Below are 6,811 nucleotides of genomic sequence, written 5' to 3' on the forward strand. Positions count from 1 at the left end.
CTCCGTTCAGATATGAAGGAGTCTGATATGTTACTGCAATGAATTACTTTTGACTGCACAACTTTTTTTTATTTATATATTTGTGTTTGCAGAGAAGAAAAAAAAATAACATTCACTCTATTTCACTGGGTGAGACTCATCCAGGCTGCAGCTACTGTGTTCCTGCAAGACAAATAGTGTCTGAGGAGGAATCTGCGGGAGCGTTTGATCATGTGGAGGCGATCAGCGTCAACACAACGGCTCCGACTCGAGCACACATGTTTGATGAGAGACGGCTGAGCTTCTTATTGTTCACAGTGGTTGATAACAGAACAGACAAAAAATAAAAGAGGAGCCTTAGCTGTTGTTATGAGTATATTTGTATCCCGGGATGTGAAGAGTCAAACCAAACGGATTAAAGTACGATAGTAATATAATAATACCTTTTATCATTAATATTATGTTGAGCATGTCGGTATTACAGCGTGCTAGTCAATCGCCTGTTCTAAACATGTCCGTTCAGACTGGGTTGTTCGGTTTGGCCTGTGGTTATGCTGGTTTCAGCTTTTCTTTCCGAAACTGTAAAAGTGACCTGCAGTGATTGAGCCGCAGTGAGTAAAGACCAGAGCCCTGAACCGGAGAATCAGTTGTTGTTGCCGTAACGTGCTGTTGTTATGATGGAAAGTCGATAAACCCCAGCTGCTGGTCGTCCCTTTATTTATGTCCTGTGGCCACATTGCATCAAAATCGACACCACACGTCCTTGGGCCCAAATCAATACACACGGAAATTGTGAAGCCGATAAGATGAACAGTGCTTGAGATGTTCCCTCCATCTACAGACAGACAGACGGACAGAGATCTCTGGAATCGTTAGGTAGAAGAGAGATGGGATGGAGTAGATAGCAGGTGCAGGTCACTAGAAGTCATGTTTGTGATATTGTTATTACGTCCATGCATTTTTAAGTTGGCATGGTTGTTGATGCATCCACTAGAGTTTCAAACACAGTGAATCTGAGATCTGGGGGTTTTAGCTGCTGTTGCCCTCTGTGTCTAGTTTGTAATGAAGCCTTCATTACAGCACAATGGGGGAAATATATGCAGTGAGAATGTTTATGAGTGGGAAATGTCTGTTTCATCTACTGTCTTGAAGTGTAGGAGCAACAGACTGGCTTTTTTCTTTACCCGGAGACCACAACACTCGTGAGCAGATTACATGAGTCCAGGCTTATGTGGCTGTTATTGCTCAGGTCGACTCAACGAGTACTCTGGGCTGCTAGAAGTCTCCCTAAAGGATCCAAGACCAATGAAAATGCTCCAGTTTTCTTCTTTTCCCGGCGTGACACCTGTGACTTTTAAATCACCGGAGACTGTCCCTCTGTCTTTTCTCTGAAGTGTTGTTACACAGGAGCTATCCCCCCCCCTTCGGTACCCACACTGAACCTAAATGTAATAAACCCACAACATAGAAAACAGCTACAATCGTGTTAGGTCTCAAATGACTGGGTGTGTTGTGTTTACTCTGGGTATGATGGATAGGCAGCGGTGAGGATGGAGCTGCAGGAGGAGATCACCGGTTCTCTGATGAGACTCCGAGCTGCCAGGAAGCCGAAATGCAATGTTCTACAATCCACCACTTATTAAGAGCACGGGTAAACCCACCCCCGAGCTCGAGAGGAACTCCATGACTGCGATCGATCCATCAATCAGCAGACAGTCCCCGGCTCGAGGCAGCTCTCGCCAGTTATCATCCACTTCAGTCATTCTTCTGGTGAAATAGAAGTTAGAATATCTTTATCATCAGCGGGACTGTGTTCACGAAGACCTTCAAGGGCTCTGAAGAGGACAGCGGCTGATTGAACGTGGGCAAAACGGCAACGAGGGGATCAATGAAGCCTCGACACGGTCAATAGGCGTTTCACCAGAAGTTCTACGGATCCTTCTGAGGTTCAGGCTCTTTTGTTTATCTCTTATATAATTGATGGATTATTGCAATTTATGTGTTTGCCTCGTGTTCCACGACGTCTCACATTCACAGGCAATCGCCCCGAGCTGCTCATCATGACGGGGAAAGAATTCTCCAGCTGCAGACAAACAAACCAACAGGTTCAAAATAAGAAATTTAAATAAATATTATGGCGTCGCAGGAACTTATATCCATTGTTCCTTCTTCTGTGACCACAGCTTTTAGCGGGTTAGGGTTAGCTCTCAGCTTTTTACAGAGGAAAGAAATTCATAAACGTGGTCATAAATAAAGGTGACAGAAACGGGTGATGTTGAGGGCACGTTGTTGTGAAATCATGCTGAGGCCAGCATGATGCATTGAAATGGTCTCGTCAGGGCCTGACACTACTTTATATTCTTGTCATTTCTTCCTGTTCCTATTTTTGCAAACACCATTTGAGGCTGACAACCAGAGGCCAGCCGTGTTCATAACGCAGAGGAGACCCCTGCATATCAAAAGCCATCTCTCCTTAGGATTAGCCCACACTCTCTGCCTTTCCCACTGGGAGGAATCCTGATGAGGAGCCACAGCAGCGACGGGTCGGACACGATAACGCAGCGTGTGAGCTCGTCACTACAGCCATTATACGGCCACCAACCGAGACAGACACACACACACACACACACACACACACACACACACACACACAAACACTCAAACCCTCCTTTTTATCAACCCACAGCTGTTCTCTGCTGTAAAGCAATAGATACATCTTATAAACACTCCTTACAAATGGGTTATAAGCTGTATCTTAAGACAGGGTATTGGGGCAATATTGAGGAAAAAATAATAATAATAGGATTTTGAGAATAAAATCGTAACATTATGAAAATAATATCACAAATATCACAAAATGAAAGTCTAAGTTAATGAGAAAGAACTCCTGCTCACCAGAGTTTCAACCCCTTCAGTAACATTAGTAATCAAACTTTGAATTACTAATGTTGCTATTTGTTGAGAAACTACGAAATCCATTTCAATAGCATACAAAAAATAGGCAGTTTGAATATTTGCTTTCTAACAGTTGGCGTAGTTCAGAGTTATGGTAAGAAGATCAATTCCCCTTCAGGCAGCACTGGGATGTTTTCCAGTGCTAAGCTAAGCTAACCAGTCACTAGCTGTGGCCTTAAACACTGCAGCTGTGACAGTGGTATTGAACGTCTCATCAAATCTCTGCATGGAGGCAAATTAGTTTGTTTCTGAAACTTTCACACTGTTCCTTAAAGTACAACTAATGTTTCACAACAGATCGATAAAACATCCGTCTCAATAAAGCATTGGTTACATCTTAGAAACCCGTGGACATTACACAAAAAACTTCAGTTAATTGTTTTAGAAAAACTCAAAACAAAGCGACTCTATTTGCTCATCACTAAGCAGACGCCAATAATATGAATGAGCTCATCAAAACATCGATAATGAAAAGGCAGCAGCGGCGGCGGCAGCAGCTCACTCTCTGTGTGAGACATTGTCTTATGTCTTTCTATCATCATAAGCCAGACAAATAAAACCCTCTCCTCTTTCTGAGGACGCAGCAACTCCACAGCTGACTGGAAGAAAAGAATGGGCCTGTGTCCTCAGATCCCAGTACATCCGCTCCTCTGTCCTCGCTCTCGCCCTCAATTCCCAAAGCAATCTCAAGTCGGTGGTTCTATTAAAACAATACTGTCTCATGCAAATTGCTACTGTCAAGCCCCTCGGTTTTATTTCTCGTCCTTGCCGCTGCTCTCCGGCGCTTTAATGGAAACGGTGCCGGACCGATGTTCTGCCACATCAGATGGGATCAATGGTATCAATAAAACAATCTGACGATGAGCTCCGGAACTTTCAGGCTAAAAGCACACTGAAGGGCCGAGCAGCAAGTTACAAACACCGGCAACAACTCTCACCTGGAACCATGCAGCTTCCAGGTCGCACAACTTTTGTTGTTGGTGCAGAAACATAACATTGGCAGGTTGTTGTTGTTACATTTCAATGGCAGTTAATGATTCAAAGTATGCACCTAACCTCTTTTTAGATTTGAAATAAAACAAGTGCTTAACATAAGAATTATCTTGTCTGTTTCATTAGCAACAGTTTAATTAAAAGACTGATTTACACACCGGGCACTTTGGCACTGTTCATCCTCACATACATTAGTCATAAGGTGTTGCTGTGTGTGCAAGGGCACACGCAGGACACCCTGTTGAGTTCATTAGGAGCCCCGTCTGCTCCGGGAAATGTTCTTGTTTCTTCGACTCGGGCGATTGCCTTGGCTGATCTTCCCTCTCTTGGTAATGAGGCCTCTGCTGGAGGTCCGTGGGTCTCACAGTTTGATTAATAACGCTAACTGGTGTGAGAGAATAAATTGTGAGCTCATGGGCTGCGGCTGCTCTGGCCAAGAAGAGGACATGGAAATTGAACACTGCTGCTTTGCTGGTGGCGAGGAAGGTTGTGAGGAAAGTGGGGAATTCTGCTCCACTTGTGTGCACTTGAAAGAAAAGGTAAAATCTCGAAAAAGAAAATGTTTGTTTTGGAATAAACTGAGTGCTCAACAGCAGATCGACTTCAAACTCAACAGCTTAGTGTCCTTTCTGAATCTGCCTGTTTGGAGGAGGGTTGTCTGCTCGTCCTGTGGTGACGCTGGTTGAGGCTTTCTTTGTGAAGCTGGAACAACGTCCTTCAGTATTTCGAGTATTTTTGAACTCAATATATTTCTTGAATTGGATTTTTCTGCACAAAAATATTTACTAAAAGCACAGTCGATGTGTGAAGTCAGACATTTAGCTTTTATTTCATTTGATTGACAAGGTGTAGTCTCACCTACTGTGGGACACGTCTAGACAGTTATTTATTAAGGAAGTGGCCGATCAATATGTTAATTCACAGTTAAATGTGTTTCTCAAAAATTAATCTGGTTTCTGTGGTTTTCGTTTGGTCCTGATGGATAAGAAAAAGAAAAAGTTTGAGGTAAACTTCACGTAGAGCAGCTTAAAACCAAACTTCCTTCACGCTCAAGTAAAAAACTGTCTTTCATTTGAAAATGTTCAGGATACGATTAAAATGTGTTTCTAGCATTTTAGTATTTGCATTAACGCTATTACAAGGCCAGAAACCTCTGCTCAACATCGCCACCCGAAGGGAAACTTTGGCCTCTTTCATGTCTTAGACCAACAAAAGCAAAATGCAGCTTGGCAACTTCAACAAAAGAAGGACCTTCTGAGCCTCTAAACAAATAAGCTTTCTGTTCCACTGACAGCCATTATGTTAATTCGCTAATGCAGATTAAAAAAGTAATTGCTAACAATGTGTACACAGAATAATCTGCCTTGGTTGACTGCTGTGGAGCAGATAAGAAGAGGCAGTAGAGATGTCCAGTGTCTACGCTTCATTACACTCTTCGGTTCCTCCTGCGTTCATTTAAAAAGATTCTGTCTGAGCGGAACCAACTGTACCTTTATCTGCACCTTTATTTCCCTACACTCACTGTGTGTACTGTACTGAGCTGTTCATGGAATAGTAGTCATTCCATTTCCATTTGTGACTGGATAAATTGATTTGTCAAATTTAACAACCCAAAAATACCATAATACAACGTTGTCAAAGCCAATGATTTACCAAGAAAAGCTGTGACATTTTTTTCTTTTCAAAAGCTGCAACAGGTTCGTTTTTTGGAGTTCACAAAAGCTTTTGACAGATGTGTTTTATAATAATAGGAGGAAATAGAGGATTTGTACTGACAAGCCACAGGTTTACATAGTGAACTAAACTGTAGCTTCGCCATACAATATTTCTTGGAACAGCTTTCACTGTTTGATTATTATTTATTATATGTCATGTTCATATTAACAAGAATTATGTGACAAACTCACTTGGTTACTGTCTGAGGGAGTTTGGCCAAACTTGAGCTCAGAGATTAATGAGACTGTAAATAAAGATGGACGACATGACTGCTCCTCAAAAGTGAAACCTCTTGATCCCCCCCTGGTGGCTGGCCACAGTGTAGGTCATTATCTTTGTCTCCTCCATGTTAGAGAATGGGACATGGAGCAAACTAAAAAGTCTAAATATGTAAAATCCATTTTTCTAAAAGATGGTTTCTGTCATATTAAGTAGTTCTCATCAAACCGATGTTTGCTCAAGTGCTGATTTGGTTTTAATTAGTTATTCGATGCTATGCTGATAGCTAAGACTGACTTGTGATTGGTTGATCGCGTGTATCGGTGGGACCTGGATACCTAAGCTCCTTCCCTTGTTCCCTACGGTGCAGACTCATCTCTGGTTAGTGGAAGGAAGTGGACCCGTGTCTTCCATCTTCACGTACAATCTAAAGTTTGTACCAAAGAGCCGGAGTCCTGCAGACTTTGAACAGTTTGGTGAAGTTACACAGCTTCAGTCCCTGTTGATTTTAAACACTGCTACCATCTCCACATTATTTCTTATTTCTGTTATTGGTGTAAAACACAAGCGTTTGTGGGGTTCTGTGTTTTCACTGAGAAAGGTCACATGTAGTATCAACTGAAAGACACAGCTGTTAAAATGTATCGGCTGCATGTCGACTATAACTTCAGTGTTTAACTGTGTCCTGCACTCTGTGACCTGAAAGGTTCACAACACTCAATACTCCACACATCCAGAGCTCCACACCCTGAGGGGTTTTACACTGAGGGGAAATAACACTCTCTCATGGCAGCCCTGTTGTAGCCGTCCAGTTACCTGCTCACAGACTGGAGCAGGCTGGGAACAGTTGATCTCCACTATGTTCCTGGTTTTCCTGGACTCTGCTGTTTACTTGGCGTTGTGTTCACACATCACTTCATCCCGTTGAATCACTGCCTCTCCGGTTCAG

This window comes from Platichthys flesus, chromosome 5 (genome assembly GCF_949316205.1).
Source record: "Platichthys flesus chromosome 5, fPlaFle2.1, whole genome shotgun sequence".
Classification (NCBI taxonomy): domain Eukaryota; kingdom Metazoa; phylum Chordata; class Actinopteri; order Pleuronectiformes; family Pleuronectidae; genus Platichthys; species Platichthys flesus.